This window comes from Vicia villosa, linkage group LG1, assembly GCF_029867415.1.
Source record: "Vicia villosa cultivar HV-30 ecotype Madison, WI linkage group LG1, Vvil1.0, whole genome shotgun sequence".
Classification (NCBI taxonomy): domain Eukaryota; kingdom Viridiplantae; phylum Streptophyta; class Magnoliopsida; order Fabales; family Fabaceae; genus Vicia; species Vicia villosa.
In genome coordinates this window covers 12,650,395-12,674,552 of record NC_081180.1, presented here as the reverse complement: position 1 = coordinate 12,674,552, position 24,158 = coordinate 12,650,395, and the positions used below count along the sequence as shown (strand labels likewise).

Here is a 24,158-nt window from a genome sequence, read left to right as displayed (position 1 = left end):
CAGGAAAGAGTTAGGATATGCATCTCCAATTCCCTGAAACAACCGATGCATATCCGAAATTTTTTTCGTCTACTTCAATGGGAGAGTGCTTCTGCAACTTCCCAACCTCATCCAAACACATCCATAGTAATCCAAATCATATAAACATAGTCTCTAAACGTGACTACTAACCTATTTGAGTTATCTAATGCATTAAAACTATCATATTTGAGCTAATACATAAATCAAAAATCAAAATAAGCTAAATGAGAAACTTACTCAAAAATGTGTTGATGAGGGATTAAAGTGCTCTGATATTGAATGCAGTAGGTAGAAGGAGTTGGTAATGGTAAGAAACAAGTAAAAGTAGCTTCAAAATTTGATCTTGAGTGAGAACTTCAAATGGTATATTGAGGTAGAGAGAAATTTATTTTCTTAAAATGAAGAATGAGAAGAGGGAAAGGTTCTGGCGCGAGCTTATATTATGCCCATCTAGTTTGGAGATGCATCTCTGAACTATTTTTTAATTAAAAAATAGATATGTTCGAAGATTCATCTCCGAACATACCCTTAAAATGACTTTGGTTGTGCATCTCCGAATTTTATTGAAGAAAAATAGATTTTTGGTGCGTCCGGAGATGTATCTCTGAAAAACAGGGGGCATTTTGAGAATATCACGTAGGGTCTTGAAAAATGTATACGGGTGGAATGAGAAATTGCCTTTATAAATGATTCCTAGGTCGAATCACATGGAAAAAACCATCGCTAATTTTAGGTAAGTTTGTTTTAAAGTGTGAGATTATCGTTTTTTTCTTTATAACAAAAGAAACAGACTTAACAATTGGGCCTTAGCTCTAACAATCCTTGGGCTTTCATGCACATCAGAGTGTCTTCAATCCACACTTTGTTATTATACTTTTTCGCATGTTTTGCTAATATGTGAGCGACTGTGTTGTTTTTGTATCGCACATGGGAAACCCTAAAATTCTTGAGAAGCTTCATCTTCATCTTAATGGTTCTACAATTATGCGTGTGAGATTAAGGTTATTCATATAAAAATGAACATCCCAGAAGCAAAAATCTATAGAAATCTCAATAGCTCTGAGGGGAGCCACAATTTCTACGAGCATAAGGTTGTCGTCTTCATTTATGAAGCGCGTGCTCGCAACATGAGTTTCATCATTCTCATTTCTAAGTAACGTTTCGAACCCCCACTTCCCCTCCAGATCCAAGAAAGTGTCACTATTGCATTTTATCCACCCCTTTTCTGGAGGGCACCAAGCATCTTTGGTCTGCATGTCCTTGTGCGTTTTATTTCCAAGTATAACTTTTCTCTTCTCATCATCAGTGTTTCTGCCTTTAGAGGTTACCCTACTGTTGACCCTGAAATGTTTCCTTTCTTTGCATGTTTGAGTATAAGTCTTGATGTTGACTTTCTGATTCTGATTGATGTAAAAAGTTTCCCAGTGCTTGTTTTTGAGGTCATCATGGGTATTGATCAGTATCCCTTTTTTTCTGCCATTTGTTATTGAATATATTACTCATGAGGTCTTCTCTATTATTCTGCGATATATCACGATTCTGATCTTGATCATGTTGCTTCTGGATGGGTTCCTTCATATTTTTGTCCGAATCCTCTTGAATATTTGTCTCCTCGGGTTTGATATCATGTTCATTGTGCTCTTCCTTATTTATTTGTTGTGTGGTCCTTCTGTTAGCATTGGGAGGATTCATTAGCCTTGATTAGTATTGCTTTTGAAAGGAGATTTGTATCCTTCAATGGAGTGATCTTTGGTGGTGGTCGGGTTGAGGTCAAACTTTTCAAGATTGCTCTCATCCAGATACCCATTATCAGTCCCGATCTCATGACTTTTGTTGTTATATTTTCCCTGATCCATAGCTTTGTTATTATTCTGATCCGCCTCCTTCTAATTATGTTTTGGAATTCTGGAGTAACAGAATCATATATCGTGAAAGATGTCGAGACATGTGATCTGTCAAGAACAATCAACAAAGAATATGTACAAAATTGTGCCAAACTGAAAGATAAAAGACACCAGAAATTATTAACCCAGTTCGGTGAAATTACACCTACTCTAGGGACATACCAAACCAGGAATGAAGTCCACTATCAGCAGTATTAATTTAGAGTTAACTAGTCCCAAGTAACCCCTCACTTAACCCCTACCCAATGATCCTTCTACCTAGGTCCTCCCTAGATATGAGATATCCCCATATCACTTCAATCATCGCAACGATGTTGTACAGTTCTCCAGTCCCAAGAGCTGTAGCAACGGCCTAATATCCATCTCCTTCTAATCCTGAATATCTAAAAGTTTAGAAGACACACTTCCATGAAAATCCCTAGCCAAGAACCTTGACTATGACCACGAACCTGGAGTTACTTTAAAGCTTCCTCCATGAACAATACTCCTCTTGCCTACAGGCTTTGAGGATCACATAGGTAACCTTCCCATAGGTCAAGAGGTTTACCTAGACAAACCCTAATGATTACATCTTTTTGCTCGGTGGTTATCCTACTTTTTCTAGGTTACAATGCCTCTATTTATAACCTATTCCCAACTAGACTTGGGCCTTCAATAACTGCAAATTTTCTGTTACAATTGATCGCGACTTTGCGTGTCTATTAGTCGGGATAACTGCAAGTGCACAGTCGTGTCGTGTAGTTTTAAAAGATATCGAATCCACAGGGACTATAAATCGACCTACCGTTATCTAAAGTTACTATGTAAAGCTAAGGCTAATGATATTTGGTTTTTTTTTATAAATGGGGAAACTAAAATCTTAAATCTAGGTAAAATATAATAATAAACGGATATCAGTATGTATTTCATCTAACTTAGGTGATCCGAAGTTCCATTGGCCAGATTCTAATTAAATCAAAGATCTTTACTAACTATGTTATTTAAAAGTCCTCCTCTCAAACTCTCGCTCTATTGATTCAGACTACGATCCTAACTCTTAATGTACGATTTCGCCATCCCACCAGATTTAGAAACGCTTTTTGAAAACAATATAGTTAATAAAATGCTTGTTTTATGAAGTCGTTATCTATTTAAATCTCCTAATCTCAAACTCTCGCTCTGTTGACTCGGAACATGCTAATATCCCTAACGTACGCTTTCGCCATCCCGCGCGGGTATAAAAACACTTTTTGAAAATAAATAAGTTCTAATTAGTTCTAATACGCTTTCGCCATCCTTAAAACTAATGTCCTATGTCTACTATCTAGTTAAGGATCTCAAACTTTAGCTCTATTGATTTTAACCTTTGACCGTCTTAACCCCTCAAACTTTCGCTCTATTGGTTTTAAGACTTACTAATTAAATTAGACATACAAACCAAAAGCAAGTGATATTTAATAAACCATAATTAAGCCAATTTATTTCGGACCCCTACGGTTAAATTACTTTACATACCGACATCTAAATAAATTAGCCAGACATACTTAAAGGAGCAAACATGAAATTATAATTACTAAACATGAAATTATAATTATTAAACATGAACAAGCGCATATTTAGATTTGTAATGATAAAACAATATTATAAGAACAAGAAACTAAAATAATTGCAAATAAATAAACCTGGAAGTAAAGCGGACAAAACGAACTTGAATTAAATTACGAACAAAACAAATCTTGAAACTTGAATGAAGCTTTGAAATAATGCCGGCAAGATTGTGATCCAAGAGTACATAAATTGTAGGCCTAAAACTAATGGTGTGGTAGTTCCTCAATGTGAGAAACTACCACTTTTACAAAGTGATAATTTATGCCTAGAACTATGAACAGCGCTTCCGCGCCTCAAACTTGGATACTCTCAAATGAATGCTCAGCCTCTATTTATAGGGAATGGAAATGGAAGTTCCTTTCAGCATCATGTGAGAAGTAGTGGAGATCATGCGTGGGAAGTTGAGAAAATATAGGAAGACTTGGAATTGCCCACTAAATTAATGGAGAAAGTGGCGGGGTCCACGTACTTTTGGAGACGGGCGTCTCTTAGTGGGCTTGGAGCTTGGGGACGTGGCAGTGGACTGGAGACGGGCGTCTCCACTTTTTGGGGAGAGCCTTTGAATGACTTGAGACGTACGTCTCAAGTGGAGAAGATCTAGGAAGCAGCTGGAGACGTGCGTCTCCTTTTGGTGAGGTGGCATAGACACGTTGGAGACGTGCGTCTCCACGTGCTGGAATGACTTGGGCCACGCGCAATTGGTTTCTTCGTGGGCTGGACTTGTAGTTTGCTCAATTGGGCCCTTTGCACCCCTTTATTGCTTCAGCACCCCTTTTCCATCTTTTAGGCACAAATAGTAGTGATTTTAGCTCCATTTCTTTCCTTTTCACAAATAGTCCTCAAAACGAACATAAAACCTAAAACAATGAAAATACCAGCATAATACCAACATAAAGCAACATAATTAAGATAAAATAGGGAAATAATATATGTAAATCAAGCCAAATATGTGATACATTTTCGTGTTATCAACAATATTGTAGTAACTTCTGCTACAATCAAGGTCTTCAATTTGTTGGTTTCCAAGAATATCTCTATAATTAGAAACTATAAAATCTTCAATATTCTGATTTGATTCTCCCGAATGATTCTTCAAATCTTCATATTGATTCTTCAGACCTGTCATATATCACGCCTTTATTTGATTTGCACAATATCCTTGGATATTCTGCAATCTTCTGTTATAATTAAATCATATAGATTTAATTCTTCACTCCAGCTTGGCATGATGTCGTAACATCCCATGTGACATGTTATTCCAGATGTTGAATTGATCCAACATAACATGTTCTATCATTTAAGTGGGACTCTTTGTTGTACCTGTTGTTCTTATATATTTATACATACAAGTTCTTTTATTTGTTTTATAAAAATTGAGCCAACTCTAAAACCAGAGAACTAGCATGTTTATTATTAGGTGTGTGAACCTTGTAGTAATTGTTGACTCCTTGGTTGACTTTGACAAGGATATCTTAACACGTGTGTTCTTGTTTACAAAGATCTTTATATTTTTAGAAATCCATATGTTGCCAACAATGTTAATGATCAAAGATATGTTTAGATCATCAATCTTAAGGATAGTGGAAATAACCCCATCTTTAAAAACTTATTCATTATTGTTGTTGAATTTGATGGAGAGTAGAGAGCCAAACCAAACCTGGTTGTCCTTGGTATATACCATGAAGCACGACCAATAATATTCAGTTTAGCTTCACACATTGGGCACAAAATATCACACTTTATGCCTTTTTTGGGCTAAGTTATCCATAGTAGGAAGGATTTGTTTAGGATTCTCCAAGTGATGCTCAACTGCCTAGGTGTAGCTTTTGTTGTCCAAGGCTTCTTTCAAGAGGATTTTTCCTTGTCTATTTTTAGTATTATAGGTGCCTACATTGATCATCTTCCACAATGTTGATAAGAGGTATCTGTTTTATTGTGTAAATGTCCATAGGAAGGAATAACATGTTTAGGACCTATATGTTCCAATAATTCCCCCATATCTATAAGGTCCCTGACTCCTCCCACCTTTGGATTCAAGGGTTAGCGTTTCAGGAGTTTAAACCCATACTGGTATGACATTCAATTGTCTTTCCAGATGTCCATGCTTATCCCGTTCCCAATGTTCCAACAAATACCTTTGTTGATGATCCCCTTACTATGATGGAAGCTCCTCCATATGTAGCTTTGATTGTTTCCATATTGGCTTTTAAATAATCCCTCAATGGACTATTCCTACTTTACTCTTACTTTTCTCTCTATTCCCACTTAACCCTCAATATCTCTACAACCTCTATTCCTCTTTATTTATTTATTCTATTGAAATAATAAAATCAAATAATTTATTTTAATTGAATAAAGTAATTCTAATTTATTTCCTTTTTCTCTAATTACTCCCGACATCTTACCATAAGGTTGCACACCCTTCTTCTCACCCATAAATATTTAATCATCCGCATATAATAATTAAATAAACACATCAAAATATAATTAAATTAAAATAAAATAAATTACTAAAATTGAGGTGTTACTGTGCGTGTTCCCCTTGCAAAGGCATGAAGACTCAAAGGCCCTAGTAAGTATATTGCAAGTTGGAGGGGTAAGAGCTAGCTCACAGCGGCGAGTAGCCTTACACGGTGGTTTTTTAGGCAGTTTGAGGGACCAAATCACGTGAGGTGAGAGGACTTGTTGGTGGCGTGCACTGCTAGGTTACAGGCAGGCGATTAGATTGATAATGTTAAGACTACTAGGGGCGTAGTGCTCTCTGAGTAGTTATAAGTGTGTATGACCTGATAATCTGTCTATCCACTTAAGGGGCAATTTATTTATTGGAGCTCCCAATATCTAGAGTTTTCTCGGGATAGGTCACCGCCCATCTAATAAAAAAGGTGAACAATTGAATCCCTCTTTCTAAGGGAGATGTAGGTCAGTAACAACTATGACTTTCTCTTTATCCAAGACACGTCTTATTTCATGTTTTCTCTAAAATAGGCGAGGGAAACTTAAGGGCAAGCAATGCCTCTCTTATAGCGACCTCGAGCTATTGCCTTTTCCTAGGATGGTCCCAAGTTGTCGCCTTAGACAAGGTTATTTGCAAATATAACTCTACAATAACATAAAACACATCAATGTTGATGCAACCATATATAGTAAAAATCTAAGACATAAGTCTCATCTGACTATATCATTAAGATGACAATTAAAATAAGAACAACTGAAAACAAAACATTTCACTTTATTAAAAATATAGAGCACCGTCAAAAGTTGTTGCTAAAAGGTTCAAATAAAAAATTGTCACTCAAAAATACTTTTTCTAGTCATCGAGTTGTAGCATTCTAAACATTATTCCTTTTTTTGATGTCCAAAATACTAGACAAATGTCGGAGTTCCACTTCTTGCATAAAAAACAAGTATGCATATTGTTTCACTAATAATATTTGTTGATGTTGGCTAGTTATTTTTTTTTTGTAGGTATACACTACAAAATACATTTTTGTATCTCACTCAATTTTTTACTTTCACTTCCTGTTCTTGCTCTTGTGGTTCTAGTTCTTACAATAGTTCTCATTGTTGTCATTTCATTGTGATCCATATATGTCTTATTTTATACGCCTAGATCCAAATCCACTCATTCACGGTTTACATCTTGGCACACTCACTAGAAGAACCATATAAGTCCTATTTTATATGCCCTAATCCAAATCCACTCATTCGTGTTTTACACCATGTCACACTCACTGTAGAAGGTAGACATGACCCACATTCCGTTTTGTAAAAGGTAGACATGATCCACATTCCGTTAGTAGATACGTCAATGCTTCACGCTCTCCCTATGTGTCTAACAATGTGCTACAAACTTAGATTTTTATGGAGATAGAAAACACTCTTGTTGGGTGAAATATTCAGGATAATATAGGAATGTATGACATATCATCTAAACAAGTAATTAATAGAAAATTTCAAGATACTTTTCTTTTTGAACTTTTTTGAATTCAGAGAAAGAAATATGAAAACTTGGGTATTGCATAAAATCTTAGAGAAAAGGAAGGAGATGGGGAGAGCATTCTACAAAACAAAGGTCAATTATATTCAAACAATCGACCCATTATATTAAGACACAAAATTCGTGCATCGTATTTTATTTAAAAGTCAATTAATTATAAAGGGTTAAATAAGTTTTTGGTCCCTATAAATATTGCAGTTTTCATTTTTAGTTCCTTCCTATTTTTAGGCAACGATTTTTACAAAAAAAAAAAAAAACGTTGTCAAAACCGTTGCCAAAACCCATGAGGGACTAAAAATGAAACTGCAATATTTATTTTACCCAATTATAAAAATGGACAACACTTACTTATTATTAAAATGATGTGATATTCTAATTCTCATTTAAATTTGAATAAGTATATCTACAATATAAGAAAATAAGATGTTCTACCAATTACCAATTTGCCCATTTGCTCTCAAATTATGCCTTGTGGATAGGCTCTACATCCAGCTTTCTTTCTTTTTTTCCATTTCTCTATTTTATTTCCACCATATTTTCTGCAAAAAAAATTCTGCACCATATCTTTCTTTCTTATACCCTAGGTTATCTCTCTCTATTTTTCTAGAGTGCTATCTTTTCTCCAACAACTTCTCTTTCTATCTTCTCTCTCTTTGATTGTTGCTTCTCTCTAATTGTTCTTTCTTCTTCAAGTTTAAAAAAAATTTATCCATTCATATATCATATTTTTATCTTTACGAATTTTTAACACTTTTATGATTTATTTTTTCGTTTTTCCAGGTTGTTGATCTATTGATAGGTTCCAAAACATCGAAAAAGCGTGACTTATCTGAGCATAAGGAGAGCTTCTTCTTCAACAACACTAAAGGTTCATCATTTTTTTCCTTCTTTTTCCTCTCAGATCTGAGGTTTTGTTGTTGCTACTGAGTGGTGATGAAGAGATCGTGCTCATTTTTCTACCTCTTTTAAATTCAAATATGAGTTTTTGTTCTTGTAATTTTCCGCTCAGATTTGAGTTTTTGGTTGTTGTTGTTGTTACTGGGTGGTAAATCTGAGTTTTTGTTTGATTTGCAGCTCTTCTCTCAATCTGGGTTTTAGTTGTTGTTACTGAGTAGTGATGAAGAGAATGGAGATGAGGAGATTAATTATACCGATGGGTTTTAGTTGTTGTTACTGAGTAGTGATGAAGAGCATGATGTTTAAGAAAGTTGTTGTTATTGTTAACTTTTAACTAATGAATTTTAATACAAGAAATTAAGGATTAATTATAGCATATCATAAGAGATATTTTTAATAGAAAAATTTAGGAGGTGGAAGAATTTTTTAGCAGTAGAGATTTGTTTTCTATAGTGATAACATTAATTTATTATAAATTAAAATTATTTTAAAATGTGAATATTTTTATTTTTTATTATATTTATGTTTTTGGAAAATGTTACTTTTTTTCAATATTTTTTTTTAACAATGTGATCTTTTTATTGAGTTATGTGAAATATATTTTTTAAGTGTATCCTAATAGTTATAGAGATCATTTGTCTGTACTCAATCACATTAATTCATAAAAAGAAGTATTTAATTATATTCTTAATGATACAAGTGAAAGAGACAACTCCTGCTACCATTTGAAAAATTGGTTTTCTAATCAACCTACTGCATCCCAACACCAAATTTCGGTCTATACTTTGTTATTAACAACAATAAAATTATAAGTTTGTAATATCTATGATATATTTATTTTTTATTTTAAAATTATAATATATTACTTTATACTTAACATAATAATATTAAAATACAATTAATGATATTAAAATTTTAATTTATGATACATTAAAGAGATTATTTTGTATTGTTCTTATTTATAGTAATTTTAATTAATTTATCATCTCATTTATAAGTTTTTAAATAAGATCCAAAACTTTCTTTTTTTAACTGTATTGTTTGGATCAATTTCTTTTTAATTTTGTTGTCTATTTGAAACTAAATATAATGAGATAGGAAAAATATACTATTTTTATTCATTTATCGTGGCATTGTAAACCAACTTTCTGTCACTTCACTTTTCACTTCAAAATTACTCTTCTTTAACTTTAAATCTAATATTTTCTCACACTTTTCACTTTTCACTCATTTTGTTGAATTCAAATTCTTTTCCCTCCTCTTTACTCATTTATTACTCATATTTATAATTCCAAATTGTATTCTCTCTATCTTTTATTTATTTTTTATTTTCTTCTCAATTTTTCTTAATTTTTCTCTCTTTTCTTAATTTGTTTTAACTTACAATTTTTATTTTTCTTTTTAGATCAATTATTAATATATTGTGTAGCCAATAGAAAATGAATTTTGTGAACAAAATTGAGATAATGTAGCCAATTTATGAAATATTTTTCTTTATAATATGTTTTATTTTTACTATATTACTATACATAAAAACAATTTTATAATATTTATTTTTAAATTCGTTACTATAGCTAAAAACAATAATTATTTTTTTAAGTTTGTTAGTTCCTATATTGATTTTTTTTTCAATGCAACTCTATCATTTCATGAATTGCACATTCCGATGTTAAATATTTTCACCTCATTCCAATAACTGTGCAGTACAATTTCTGTAATATTTTAATGACAATATACTTTCTCACTTTATTTTTACTTTAGTGCAACTTTATATCTCTATTTTATTAAAATAAACCCTCAATCTCCAAAGATGTGACATATTCATTTTCTCCTGTTCTATTTAATATTATTTCTCATTTGATAAGATGAACAAGTTACTCCTCTTCTTGGTCAATTTTTATTTATGGTTTAACTAATACTAGAAAATCTGAAAAATGAATTTTTAAAATATTAAAAAATAAAATAAATGATTCTCACTCCAAATATCTTGCAAGGATATGAACCAGACCCTACCAATGGGGCATGCAAGAATATTACACTTTTCAATTACACTTTTCATTTACCTTTCCAATACAACTTTCTCTAACCTCATACTCAACCTTTTCAATCAAAATATTTTAATTAATTAAATTCAAATATTTCTATTACTTTACCTTCTACAATTTATGAGGGGAATAATTAAAAGATTTATTTTAATACTTAAAATAGTTTACTTTACCTTCTACAATTAATTATTATTTTTAAATTTTTTATCGTTCACTATCATAATAGTCATTTAATGAGTTTGGTAATAAATGATTTAAGGCCATAAAAATTTGTAACAAAATAAACTTAGTCAACATTCTCATTAAAGTAAATGATTTTATAACAGATCATTTTTAATAAATATTTTTTAAAATTTTGAATTTTAAAAAGAAAATAATATATAAAAAAATTTATGCTTCTAAAATGAAATTAAAAATATTTTTTTAAGTTAATTTTAGTGAATAAAATGTGGTGCAAAAATAAGATTATGTTTTACTAAACCTTTTATACACGGGAACATGAAGTTATTGATCAAAATATTGATTATTAACGGGACATGAAGTTACTGATCAAAATATTGATTATTTACGGGACATGAAGTTACTGATCAAAATATTTTTTAAGGTACACGGGGACATGAAGTTATTGAGCAAACTAATATTTGTACACGGGAACATGAAGTTATTTATCAAAATATTGATTATTAACGGGACATGAAGTTATTGATCAAAATATTTTGTATTAACTATACATTCAATTATTATTTTTTTACGGGTACCCGATACTTTTCTATTAAAAAATAAACATATGAAACAAATGTGCGTCCCGTAGCAGAACCCGTGCGAACGCGAAAGTTTGTTACTAGTTTTTCATAAGAGAAAACAAGTTCCCTCATAATGCTATAGTTCTTTTAGAGATAAGTTGTCAAAATCTAATATATAAAAAGTAAATGCTTTCTCTAAAATAAATATTATAGATCTCAGTTGAAGATATGATCATATAAAAAATTAAAAGTTAAAAAAAAAAACTTCAAACAAAATAACTAAAAGTAGTTTTTGACATTAATAATTTAAAATTGAAAATATTGAATTCTAAATTCTTACTACTTTTTTCAAAAAGAACTAATAAGGGTTGGCGATAAAAAAAAAAGATTATGAGATTATGAGTTTGAAGAGTAGAGACAAAATTAAAAAAGAAAATTGTAAAGGAAGCGTGGTGATCAAAAAGAATAAAATGATATAGTAAAAAAAGCCAGAGAAATTAAAAAAAAGGAGAAAGATAAAACTGAAACAAAGTCATGAGACTATGAGAGATGTGTTAGAAAAAAATATATTAAAAAAATAATGAGTTTAAGTGATATAATTTCATGTAGAATATGATCCTTCCTGTAGTGGTTGGATCTCACATTTTATATGAGTATCGTATGTCTAACTTATATGATTGGTCATGTTTTAAAAAAAATTGATGTTAATATGTTTAGTATTAACTTTTATATATTTGCTAATAGAAAATTGTTTTTCTTTTAATAAATATTAGGAGGATTAAGCGTTAAATGGAGAAAGAGTACTCCATTAAAAATATGAACATAGTCACCTCTATTTTTATAATTATTTATCTATGTTAAGATATGCTACTTATATGTATGTGTATGACAATTTTAATTTGATATTAGTTTTAATATTGTTTTTGTTTTATAATAATTATAGGAAGATATATATTATCCGGTCATTATCAAGTGCGTCCAAACACATCACAACATAAAATAATGTTATTCAGTTTCATATTTAGTGTGCACCAAACACATGGTATTATAAGTGTTTATCCTATCAGTATCATATTCTGTCTCTATGCAACTCTCTATTTTATCATGTCTCTATTCTATCCAATGCACCAAACGAACTATAGATAAAAATACACTAAGGTACGAGATCAGGGGAGCTTTCATAGACATCAATTTCTTTGTTGTTGATCTTTACATTTTATTATTTTAGTTCTCAACACGAGAACATTCTTAGCCTTGATTTATGATAACTTTGATTTTTTTCTTCTATTTTGATGATGCTCATATTTACATTACATTCTTTTAATCATCAAAATCACAGACACAATTGTAGTTACCTGTATATATAGCACATATAAAGGGACATGTCCTTTTATATCTTCTTAAAACAATAGGTAACTAATTAGGGCCACTATCATAATTATTAAAAATATGAGAATCAATACTTATTTCTGATTCAGACAATAGAATTGTTTCTGGAGCGGGTTGAGTTTATTTCTTCTCTAATATATTAGAGTTGGTGTTGAAGGCACTATTTTTAGCAAAATAGAAGATACTGAAGGACCATGAACAATTATAGACTCAAGAACAAGTTCAACCATTGGAGAACCAAGAACACTTATAGACTCAAGTTCAAATGTGAGAACATGAATATGTGCTCTAGGGACATTAAGACCAGGAATAAGGAACTGATACTTATACTCTAAGCCATATATGTTCTTCCCTTAAGACCGGGGACAAGAGAAGTGTATCACATTTCTAATACCCAATCATCCATATCGTAAATTGCGTCGTAATTTTAATGGAAAACATGATTTTGATATCTCCCCAAAGCTCTAAAATGAGGAGAAAATTATAAACGACAACAACATATTAATGTTGTCTTTGGAAAAAACAAAAAAGGAACACTAGAGAAAAAGTAAGGAAAAATATGTCGGTGTTCTTGGATCTTCCATATTGGTTTAGCCTCGATGTAAGACATTGTCTTGATGATGAATATTAAAAAATGTGTGATAGTTTGATTGGAACTTTTCTCAACATTAAAAACAAGACAAAAGATGATTAAAATGCTTGTCCAAATCTGGTGGGGATGGGTATACGACAATAATTATCCCCAAAAGAAATAGATAAGAGAACATATTTTCCCTGATCACGTCACATTCCATATAGAAAATAAACAAGAAGTTTTTATAAGTTCTTGCAAGGTATCAAAGTTCCCCAAGGGTACTCAAATATCAAGAAACTTGTATCGATGAAAGATCTCAAATTAATTGGCTTAAAATCTCATGACTGTCATGTCTTGATGCAACAACTTCTACCAGTGGCTATTTGTGGCATCATGCAAAAAAGTAAGGGAAAATATGACTAGATTGTGATTTTTCTTCAATGTTATATGTAATAAAGTCCACGATCTAGTTAGGAAGATTAAATTTTGTGGCCTAGTTTTTTTAAGGTGGATATATTGTGCAGAACATTACATGGAGATCTTTAAAGGGTATAATAAGAATCAACACGGTTTGAAAGCTTTAAACATTGAAAGGTACATATTAGAAGAGGCTATTGAGTTTTGTTCAAACTATTTGTCAAGAACAAATTCTATTGAAATTTTCAAGTCTCGTCACGATGAAAGATATGGAGGTAGAGGAATTAAAGGTTTAAATGTTAAGTCAATGACCTGAGATATAGTTGTTCAAGCACAGTTGTATATATTGAATAACGTTGTAGTTCAACCTTTACTTAATCACTCACAAAAGACTTATTAATGAAAAATTCTCATAGATGAGGTAAAAATGATTATTGATAAAGCATAACTAAAGTTTCATAAATTGGTTTAGTGAAAGAGTTTCTAAAGATGAGAGTGCATCTGAGACAATTAAATGAGTGTCATATATGCCTACATGTAGTAATTTGTACTGTATACGACATCAGTAAATTTTTATTCTACACAAAATCAAAGGATGATCGTAGTACCATGTAAAATATTAGGGTTTTGGTTGAGGTTGAATCCATGTACTTCTCTAGTTCTAAAAATAAGAACATTGTAATGGCATCTATATCGTATTTTTGGGATCATTGAGGAGATTTGAAAGATTTATTTGCTATATTTAAAGTTCCTTTATTTAAGTGCAAGTCATTTGACAATAACATTGATGTACAAATCAATGAATTATGATTCATATGGGTTTACCTCCGCAAGGAAGCTTATATGAGTGAACCCTTCATCATAGTATCTCAAGCAAAACAAGTGTTTTATTCACTGATCCTTCTAACCATAGATGGTCAATTGTTCTACAAGGAAAACACGTTTTTGCTAGTGATGAAAATCAAGATTTAACTCTTTATATTTTTTAGACTCGTTTTTTCACAACACACGTGCGAACGATCATATGAACAAAATGATTCAGACGACGCGCATGCTATTTGTTATGATAATCAAGAATGTATATGAGAAAACTAACAAGTAAATATTTTATATGACTTAGTAATTTATATTTATAATACTAAAATGTTCACTTTACTTTTAAACATTTTTTTAACATGTAGAGTTTTGGAGGTATACCATATGTTGCATAGCTTTAGAAGTAAAGCTCTGAGATTTATTACCCGAAATGTAAGTGGTATTATTTGTGTTGTGGCATTCATTTATTGAGATTGCATGGTTAATGATTTTATTTATTTGTTGTTGTAGTAGTTGTTGTGTTAGTAAAATGTTTGATCTTCTTGTTATTGTAAGCAAAATTAATGTTGTTGTTGTTAGTAATAAGTTTAATGTTATTATTGTTCTTGGGATTGAAAATATAATGTTGTTGTTGTCGTTTTCGTTGAGATTAGTTATTTGAAGATTTAATGTTGTTGTTTTTATTGAAGATTTAATGTTATTTTTGTATTATCATAATGGTTTTTAAATGTCATTTAAATTATACATAGGTGTTTAACGACCCGACACCATTCATAAAAGAAGACTTAAGGACGTGCGTTCAAGTCGGATAACTTTGCTTTTTGCTTTTGTTGGTTAACCATTTGTAGATGTTTTAGTTTTGTTGTAAAGAAAGAACGTGAGACATTTTGACATTGGTTTAAAAACTTATAGATTTTACAAAATAACAACATGTAGAATTTATGTTCTGCTTCAAAAAAAAACAGATTAAAATGAAAATTTTGTAAAGTGTTTTTTTTAAATAAGAGATTTTCTCTCGATTAGAACATCCAATCGAGGTAAAAATTGTCCCACTAACATCTTCACCTCGGTTAGCAGATGGAATTAAGAGAAAAAATTGATATTATCACCTCAATTTAGTGTCGAACCGAGGAGAAAGGTGACATGATTTTTAGATTCGAAAAATACAAAAAAATATTGCTGAGAAACGAACTCATGAAACTAGTGTCACTTTGCCCTTCGATTGTGACTTACAACGAGGGAAAAGTAGCGTGCTTCTCAATTTTTCTCTCATCCTTTAGCTCGAGGTGAAATGTGGTGCATTTTTCATAACACCCTTCTTCATAACTCCGTCCTTTAAACCAAAATAAAAGTTATTTTTCATCCGATGTAAAAAATATTTTTCTTAGTAGTGAGTTTTTAAATACTTATAACTAGCTTTAGAAAAATCAATGTGGGTCGGGCGCGTGAGGTCACCCTTACTCTCCTCACAGTCTCTCATAATACCCTGAACCAAATTATATATAGACCAATCTTTTCCCGCGGTCAAACAAAATTTTTTTAGTCCAGAAATAAACTTTTTTTTTGGATTTTTGACCAATATGCCACCCCCACGAAAATTAAGTCCCAAAATGCCACCATCTGAATTTTATTTCTCAAAATGCCATCTTTTCTGACTGTTTAGCAGGTGGGCGCTGTTTGAAATGGAGGGCATGCAGTGGTCCTTCATAAGGCCGCCGTTTCAAACGGAGGACATGTATTTTTTTCTTTTTCGTTTTTTCTATTTTACAGAATTTTTAATGATTTTAAAATCTTTTTTGTTTTATATAATTAGTTAATAATTATAATTTAATTATTTAAATTATTAAAAATTAAAAAAAAATTAAATTTTTAAATTACAATAAAATAATTTATTAATATTAAAGAACAATAAAAAAATTTGTAGAATAATAAAATAAATTTAACTATAAAATAATTTATAATTTATTAATATTGAAGAACACTAAAATTAATGAGTAAATAAAAATAAATTATTAATAGTTAATAATATTTTCCGCCAAAAATAAAAGAGTGTACTATATTTTCCCTCCAAAAATACTGGCAGAAGGGGCCTGATCTTATTTTTAAAAAAATATTTTTTTAATTTTTAGTAATTTAAATAATTAAATTATAATTATTAACTAATTACATAAAACAAAAAAAAAATAAAATCATTAAAAATTCTGTAAAATAGAAAAAATGAAAAAAAAAAAAAATACATGCCCTCAGTTTGAAACGGCGGCCTTATGAAGAGCCACTGCATGCCTTATGTTCTGGACTGGGCCGAGCAGGCCCAGCTCTTCCCACTAGCCGAGCAGGCCCAAGTCATTTGGGCCCATTTACTGGATAACCGTCAAGAGTTATCCACGCGCGAAGACCACGCGTCACGCAGCGGAGGATTCGGTCAACCATCTCCGAACCCTACGCTATGCTCATCCAGAACGTGAGTCTCTTGCTGACTCAGCCCTAGCACGGGACGTTCTGGCAGTTCCCTAGCACGTGGGCCTCCAGTTGGATTTGGTCCAATTAGGGAACCTTGGCCCAGCGCTGGGGGCTATAAATACCCTCTTTCACTAGAGGGTCAGGTATTCCATTCTTCACTCTCAACCCTCATTCTCTGATAGCTACTAACTTAAGCATCGGAGAACCTTGCAGGTACCCCCCCCCCCCCATCTTGCTCTCCAAGCCAGATTCCGCTGCGTTGACGGTTCTTCTGATCAGGTACGATCAGTGGCGCCGTCTGTGGGAATCTTGCTCCCCCTTCTTTAACAAAGATCAAAGCATTACCTTTCACGATCGTCATGGCTAACAACAACAACATCCCAAACCCCGATCCCTTCCTCCTGGAAAAGCTGATCGAAGATTCCACCCGCGAGGTGACGAATCATCGCCGGCAGGAAGGACCATAACATGCTCTTGCCGGACAGAGAAGGCCGAGACATGAGACCTCGCAACCCCGGAGGCAACAAATCCAGAACATCCAGCATGTGCACAGCTTTCAGCAAGTTCAGAACGTCGAACAAGTTCATCCCGAGGGACACGTTCAGAACGGGGAAGACGAGCAGACCCGACCCCAGACTGAACCTGATTGATCCCAGAACGAGAACGAGACCGACGCCAGAGATGGGCACGCTGCTTCCTCATTCACCCACACCTCCGACAGGCGGAGAGCCCGTCATGAAGAAGAGGAAGAGCCGCTCAACATCCCCGAGGATGATGATCCCATCACCGTCCGTCTGCTCAAAGAACTGCAAAAGACGAACAACCTCCTCTGACTTCAGGACGACCGTATCCACGAGCTGGAAAGGAAACGACGACACCGCTCCCCTCCGAGGAGACACTACCGGTCGCGCTCCTACTCCTCCTCGCGCTCACCACCGAGGAGACACCGTCGGCGTTCCCCATCTTCTTCGCGCTCTCCACCTAGAAGACATCGCCGCCGGAGATCATATTCCCGCTCTCCACCAAGAAAGAGCAGGAAGAATCAGAGACCAGATGTCACTTAAGCGAGAAGCCTCTCCCCGGAGCAGGATCATCGGGGCCCTTCCAAGGCTGTGCTGAAACCCCGCGAGCGTCCTCCTCCTCAGGACAATCGCGTCAGCCCCGACAAGGACCAGGGAAGACCCCGGCGAGGCAAACATTCAACTTCACCAGGACCGAGCGACGAAGAGGACTTCCGCAGCCGTTTGTCCGAGAGCATCCGAAGAGCCCGCCTCCCTCGAGGGATGGAAAAACCTCTAGTGTTGGACCAATACGATGGAACCACTGACCCCGACGACCATATTCGGAGCATCGAAGCGGTCATGGACTACCACGTCGTCAAGGGCTCTATCAAGTGCCGCATCTTCCCGAACACCCTCCGGAAGGGAGCAATGACTTGGTACAGAAACCTTCGTCCCAACTCCATCTATTCCTGGACCGACCTCAAGGAACTCTTGAGCCACTTCACAGCCTCCCGACGACAACCGAAATCGGAGGCCAATCTCGAGGCCGTGATACAAGGACCCAACGAACCTCTTCGGGACTACCTCAACAGATTCAACAAGGAGGCCATACAAGTACACACGGAAGACTACATGAAGAGATACCTCTTAGAACAAGGACTTCTCCCCGGCAGTGACTTTAAGAAGGCCATCAAGATTGAGAAGGTCCGCTCCATGAACGCCCTCCTTCGCAAAGCTCAAGCTTTCATCGCATTCGAGGAAGGAGAGGCTGCTGCCATCAAAGCCTCGCGAGGTAATGACGCCGCTCGCGGTTCAAACTATGAGCACTCAGGCTCGAAGCGAGGGCATGAAAAAAGGAAAGAAGACAGATCTCTCGACATCAAAGATCGCCGAGGACCATCTGGTCACTTCAACGACTACACCCCTCTGAACACCTCACGGGAGAGGATCCTGGCCGAATGCCAAAACACCGACTTCAAGAAATCAAACATCAGGCCCCCGAAGTCGAACCCTGCAAGGCCAGGAACCGACAAGTCAAAGTACTGCAAATACCACAAGAGTCACGGCCATCTGACCGAGGAATGCATCCATCTCAAAGATGCCATTGAAACACTGATCAAGGAGGGTCGCCTTTCAAGATACACAAAGAAAGGGGAACTTTCCCGAAGGGACGACCAAAGAAACTCTGACGAAGGGAACTCGCCGGATAACAGGCCCCTACAAGTAGCACTGTCCGTCACCCGACCAGAGGATTTCATGCCATCGGTCGGGACCCCTGCCGCACTCAGCAAATGGGAAAATTTCCCATTCACCATGGTCGTCTCCAACGGCGGGGATCCAGGCTCCCTCACCATCAGTTCAGTGAAGAGAAAGTTCGATGAGTTGCTCAGCGCCAACGCGGACCTCGGCCCTACGCTGCGAAAGTTCCGGGGAAAGTCAGAACCAATCACCTTCTACCTGGAAGAACTGCCCGGCGGAGCTCCAAACGCCACAATTCCCCTGCTCGTCCGAGCTAGAATGGCGAATTTCGACGTCCGACGGGTCCTGGTCGACGAAGGCAGCTTGGTCGACATCATGTATTCCCACCTCTTCCAGACACTCCAGCTGGACGACTCACACCTCACTCCCTATGTGGGTTCGGACCTCCAAGGTTTCAACGGAGCTACCACCAAACCATGGGGTTACGTCGAGCTGATTGTCACCTTCGGAGAAGGGGAAGCCTCCAGGCAGGTCAAAACCAGATTCTTGGTGATCGACTGCAAAACCCTGTACAATTGCATTATCGGGCGCTCCACTCTAGCCGAGCTAACTGCCGTACCGTCCACTGTCCACTTAAAGATGAAGTTTTACACGAGGACAGGACGAGTGGCCACCATCAACGCCGATATTGAAGCTGCCAGGAGAATCTTCGACGCCTCCGTCAAGGGACTAGAACTGACCGCCCCTCCAACAAGCTCCAACAAAAAGCCAAGAGCCGAAGACAAACATCCTCGAGAAGACCAGCATCAGGTAACCAACGTCAACTCAGTCGACCTTGATGCACGGTTTACAGAAGAAGAACTGAAGATCGGGGAAGAGACGCGATCAAAGGCACCTCATCCCGTCCGACCTGTCCCAGACGGAGATTTCGAGCTGGTCCCCTTGGGCGACAACCCCGACAAAGCGGTAAAGATCGGCAAGGGCATCCCAGATCTACCAAGGAAGCAGCTCGTGGCCTGCCTTCGAGCCAATGCAGACTTGTTCGCCTGGAGCGCCGCAGAAATGCCCGGACTCGACCCCGAGGTCGCCTGCCACCACCTCTCCATCGATCCAGCCGCGAAGGCCGTAGTTCAACGTAGGCATCGGCAGTCCCCCGAGAAAGCGGAGGCTGCCGAGAAAGATGTAAAAGACCTCCTAGAGGCAAATTTCATTTCCGAGGCCAAGTATTCAACTTGGCTCTCAAACGTTGTACTTGTTAAGAAATCTAATGGAAAATGGAGAATGTGTGTTGATTACACTGATGTTAACCGGGCATGTCCAAAAGACGCCTATCCTTTACCTAACATTGATAGACTAGTCGACAACTCGGCCGGCTATAAACTATTGTCTTTTATGGATGCTTATTCAGGTTACAACCAGATCCCCATGGCGAGGAGCGATAAGCAGTGCACAGCGTTTATGACGGAGTCAGGCAACTATTACTACAACGTAATGCCCTTCGGCCTCAAAAACGCTGGGTCCACGTATCAACGGATGATGAACAAAGTGTTCCGAGGAGAGATCGGCGATACCCTCGAGGTATATATGGACGAAATGATCGTCAAATCTCGAGAAGACACCGACCACACCTCCCATCTCGAGCGGGTGTTTGAGCGGGCCAGGTCCTGCAAGATGCGCTTCAACCCGGAGAAGTGCACCTTCGGCGTCCGAGCAGGAAAATTCCTCGGTTTCTATTTGACCGAACGGGGAATAGAGGCCAACCCGGATAAATGCCGAGCATTCTCTGAACTCCCCACTCCTAACAATAAAAAATCCATCCAAGTCTTAAACGGGATGCTCACTGCACTATCACGTTTCGTCGCGAAATCCGCCCAACACGCACTCCCTTTCTTTAAACTGCTACGAAAAGAAGCGACCTTTGAATGGTCCGAAGAATGCGAGCAAGCACTTTCACACCTCAAGCAAGTGCTCTCCAAACCGCCCGTCCTTTCTCGACCCGATGACAACGAGCCTCTGTATCTGTACTTAGCCGTTTCAAACGAAGCAGTCAGCGCGGCTTTGATCCGAGAAACCAAAGACGGGCAAAAACCCGTATATTTCACCAGCAAAGCCCTACAAGGGCCCGAGGTGCGATACCAACAGATCGAGAAAGTCGCCATGGCCCTAGTGATAGCGGCCAGAAGGCTGCGATACTATTTCCTCGCCCACACCATCTTCGTTCGAACAGATCAACCCATCAAGCAACTCCTCAGCCGACCAGATATGGCCGGCAGAATGCTGAGATGGTCCCTCGAGCTATCGGAGTTCGACATACAGTACGAAAGCAGGAGGGCATTAAAAGCTCAGACGTTAGCAGACTTCGTAGCAGAGATGACCTCGATAGCCGACTCCCCGGACCCGACCAGGAACAAATGGACCATTTACGTAGATGGCGCCTCAAGCAGTTCAGGAAGCGGGGCAGGAATTATCTTATAAAACGACGAAGGACTCATCATCGACGTATCTTTAGTCCTATCTTTCAACACGTCGAACAACCAGGCCGAGTACGAAGCCCTCCTTGCAGGCCTGAGACTTGCCGAGGATCTCGGTGCACGGGAGGTCAAGATCTACACAGACTCCCAACTCGTCGCATCCCACATCAGCGGCGGTTACCAGGCCAAAAACGACGTACTCGCCGAGTACCTCGCGCTCGTCAAGGATAAGATGAAAAAATTCGTCAAAGCAGAAGTCGAGCATATCCCCGGAGAACACAACTCGCATGCCGACATATTATCCAAACTTGCGAGCACAAGAAAGAAAGGAGGAAACAAGTCGGTTATCCAGGAAATCCTACCCAGGCCAAGCATAGACGAAAACGCGCGAGCTCTACAAATATTCGCTATCGGGGACGACCATTGCTGGATGACCCCAGTATATAACTTCCTCACGAGAGACGAACTTCCCGCTGACGCGAAGGAAGCTTCAGCGATTAAAAGAAGAGCCTGTTCGTATACTATCATCGAAAACAAACTATACCGACGAGGCTTCTCCATCCCTCTCCTTAAATGCATCGACGCCTCGCAAGCACTTGAGGTACTCCAAGAGCTTCACGAAGGAATCAACGGCCAACACCTCGGCGGACGATCACTTGCGAGGAAAGCCCTCAGAGCCGGCTACTATTGGCCGACCATGCAGCGAGACGCCAAAGAATACGTCCAGAAATGCGACAAATGTCAGCGCCATGCCGACATGCACCTGGCTCCCCCGAACGAGCTCAAATCTCTCTCCTCGCCTTGGCCTTTCTCCACCTGGGGAATGGACCTCCTCGGACCTTTCCCGGTCGGGTCTTACCAGAATAAATACCTAGTGGTCGCTGTTGATTACTTCACGAAATGGATAGAAGCTGAAGCGCTCGCTAAAATCACGTCCCAAAACGTACTCCGCTTTTATAAGCGGAACATACTCGCTCGGTTCGAGGTGCCACAGGCGATCATAACCGATAACGGCACCCAGTTCACGGACAGAAAATTCCAGGAGTTTGTAACCAAATTCAGGACGAAACAGCACTTCACTTCGGTCGAGCACCCTCAAACGAACGGACAAGCTGAAGCCGTCAACCGGGTCATTCTCCGTGGACTAAAGAGAAGGTTGGGCGAGGCGAAAAGGGCTTGGGTCGAAGAGCTACACAGCGTCCTTTGGGCATACAGGACGACCCCACATTCGAGCACAGGCGAAACACCGTTCAAGTTAACCTATGGCACCGAAGCCGTGATTCCCGTGGAGATCCGAGAACCCTCTCGTGGGACTGAGTCACCTCTCGAGGAGGAACTCAATGACGAAGCTATGAGAGAAGAGCTCGACATGGTCGAGGAAATCCGAACAGGATCTTCCCTCCGAGAGGCGAAATTGAAACAACAGATAGCCTTACGCCATAGCACTAAAGTCATCAAACGCGGATTCGAAATCGGAGACTTGGTTCTCCGCAGAAACATGAAAGATTCGCGCGAGGGCAAACTAGCCCCGAACTGGGAAGGCCCGTACCGAGTTTACGATAAAACCGAAAACGGTGCGTATTACCTCGAGAACCTTCTCGGCAAAAAACTTGCTCGACCTTGGAACGCTGAAAAACTCAGACGCTATTACAGTTAGGAACAACCTAACACTACCCGGCCGCTCGTAGCGAACACGGGGAAAGGCTGGGCAAGGACTCGTGCCATGGTACAAGCACGTATGCTCCACGACAGCTTCGATCGGATAACCCCTATCAGGAGGCAAAGCCGACTACGCGGCGGGCCTTACACACAGACCCTCCGCAGAAGTACCTGCAAGGTAGAACCCCAGCTCGCGATGGGATCGTTCACGCCGCGAGCACCTAGCCCCGACCACGGCCTCGAGCTCGCTTATAGCGCACACCTGCTCTGCGCACCCGGATCGTTCCCTACACGCCCGGGCTATAAACCTCGGCCGAGCACAAACATAAATATTCGACAATAAAAATCAGATAAGCACAAATAAACATAGAATAGTATTAAAAACCGACCAAACTGGCCGGAGATATCCAAATATTACAAAAATTATCCGGGCATTGCCCAACTAACTACTTTGGCACGCAGGCCACAAAACATTGGCACGCAGGCCACAAAATGTTGGCACGCAGGCCACTATTAAAAAGAAACCGGTCAGACGTCGCCATCCTCCTCCTCGGCACCGTTGTCCTCACCCTGGGGCTCCTGCTCATCTTCCCAATCTTCGAACTCCGGATTTGACTCAATCCGTCCGTCCACAACCTTATTGTACAGACCGATGCCCTTCGTCACCAAGCGCGGATTGAGGACTTTCAGCTGATCCACCGCAGCTCTAAATCCGACCCCCAGGGTAGCAACACAGTCGACCTCCAGCTCCCTCACCTTTCCCAGAAGCTGGGTGCGGGTCACCAAGGCTTTCTCGTCTTCATCTTCCTCGGCAGCAGGGAGATGAGACCTCTCTAACTCAGCAATTCCCTCACGGAGCCTTTCTCCCTCGGCCTCCAAACTCCTGACCTTGTTCTGCTCTTTATAGAGGTCTTCAACAATGCCGCTCTGAACCTCATACTTATCCTTGTACTGTTCAAACTCGTGCTCTAGCT

At 37.9% G+C, this 24,158-nt stretch overlaps 1 long non-coding RNA gene across 2 annotated transcripts; it reads left to right on the top strand.

The window, feature by feature from the left end:
• The first annotated feature begins 8,056 nt into the window (after positions 1-8,056).
• Positions 8,057-8,780, top strand: LOC131601198 (uncharacterized). Of its 2 annotated transcripts, XR_009283593.1 has the most exons (3): positions 8,057-8,096; positions 8,293-8,380; positions 8,587-8,780. It is a non-coding gene; the product is annotated as an uncharacterized LOC131601198 (long non-coding RNA). The 2 variants fall into 2 exon arrangements; XR_009283592.1 differs by lacking the exon at positions 8,057-8,096 and having other exon boundaries at positions 8,109-8,380.
• The last annotated feature ends 15,378 nt before the right edge of the window (positions 8,781-24,158 follow it).